Raw genomic sequence first — 2,087 nt, forward strand, 5'->3', positions numbered from 1 at the left:
TTCATAAAACACTCTCTATACTAAATCCCCAAAAGACAACCCCCAGGAATGTAATTGCCAAATTCAAGAGCTTCCAATAAAAGGAGAAAATCCTACAAGAAGCCAAGAAGAGGAGCTTCAGATATAGGGGGCTCCCATAAGGATAACACAGGACTTAGCGGCTAACACACTAAGAGACCGCAAAGCATGGAAAACTATATTTAGAAAGGCAAGAGAGCTGGGTCTCCAACCAAGAATCAACTACCCAGCAAAATTGACTATATACTTCCAGGGGAAAGTATGGGCATTCAACAAAATAGAAGATTTCCAAGCATTTGCTAAGAAAAGACCAGAACTTAGTGGAAAACTTGACATCCAATCGCAGAAAGCAAGAGAAACATGAAAAGGTAAATATGAAAGAAAGGGAAAAGGAGATAAATCTTATCTTTTTCTTTAAGTCAAACTCTCTTCTATAAGGAATACATTTATATCAAATTATATATATTAATATGTGGGGAAAATATATTGTTTAACTCTCAAATATTGTATGCATCATATGAGTAGTTAGAAGAATCATACATAGGGAAAGATTGGGGCATCAAAATATTTGGTGAAAGGGGGCAGAGAAAGAAAAAAGGAGGGAAGAATCTTCGATAATACTAACATTTACTTCAAGAAATGGGGGGGGGGCTAAATAGAATAATCTTTCCCATACAAAGATACACATGGGAAGGGGAGGGGAAGAATTCTCATATGAGGAGAGGAAGAGAGTGTGAAGTGGTATTACTTAAACCTTACTCTCAGTGAAATCAAATCTGAGAGGGAAGAACATCTAGATCCAGTGGGATCCTGAATTCTATCTTATCCAACAGGGTAAGAAAGAAAGGAAAATCAAAGAGGGGGAGGGGGAGGGAGTACAAAAAGGGAGGGAAGGAGAGGGGGGTTGGAAAGGGAGCATAAAAATGGAGGGGCTAGAAAGGGAAGCATATCAAGGGAGGGGACTAGGGGGACTGACCTAATGTAAATCACTGGTTCAAAAGGATATAGATAAAGGAGAAAGGTCAGAACTAGGGGAAGTTATCAAAATGCCAGGGAATCCACAAGTAACAATCATAACTTTGAACATGAATGGGATGAACTCACCCATAAAAAGTAGACAAATAGCAGATTGAATTACAACCCAAAACCCTACCATTTGTTGTCTTCAAGAAACACACATGAGGTGGGTTGATACTCACAAGGTTAGAATTAAAGGATGGAGTAAGACCTTTTGGGCCTCAACTGATAGAAAGAAGGCAGGAGTTGCAATCATGATATTGGACAAAGCCAAAGCAAAAGTAGATTTGATCAAAAAGGATAGGGAAGGTAAATATATTCTGTTAAAAGGGAGTATAGACAATAAGGGAATATCACTAATCAACATGTATGCACCAAATAGTTTAGCATCCAAATTCTTAATGGAAAAACTAGGAGAAATGAAAGAGGAAATACACAGTAAAACCATATTAGTTGGAGACTTGAAACAACCACTATCAAATTTAGATAAATCAAACCAAAAAATAAATAAGAAAGAAGTAAAAGAGGTGAATGAAATCTTAGAAAAATTAGAGTTAATAGACATATGGAGAAAAATAAAGAGGGACAAAAAGGAATACACCTTCTTCCCAGCACCACATGGCACATTCACAAAAATAGATCATACACTAGGTCCCAGAAAAATGGCAATCAAACACAGAAAAGCAGAAATAACAATGCAACCTTTTCAGATCATAAAGCAATTAAAAATATTGATCGGAAAGGGTACATGGAGAGCCAAATCAAAAATTAATTGGAAATTAAATAATATGATACTCCAAAATCGGTTAGTTAGAGAAGACATGATAGAAACAATAATTTCATTGAGGAAAATGACAATGGTGAGACATCCTTTCAAACCTTATGGGATATAGCCAAAGCAGTACTTAGAGGAAAATTCATATCCATAAGTGCATATATTAACAAATTAGGGAGGTCAGAGATCAATGAATTGGAAATGCAAATCAAAAAAATTGAGAAAGAACAAATTAAAAATTCCCTGAAGAAAACTAAACTAGAGATCCTAAAAATTA

This window comes from Monodelphis domestica, chromosome 4 (assembly GCF_027887165.1).
Source record: "Monodelphis domestica isolate mMonDom1 chromosome 4, mMonDom1.pri, whole genome shotgun sequence".
NCBI lineage: Eukaryota > Metazoa > Chordata > Mammalia > Didelphimorphia > Didelphidae > Monodelphis > Monodelphis domestica.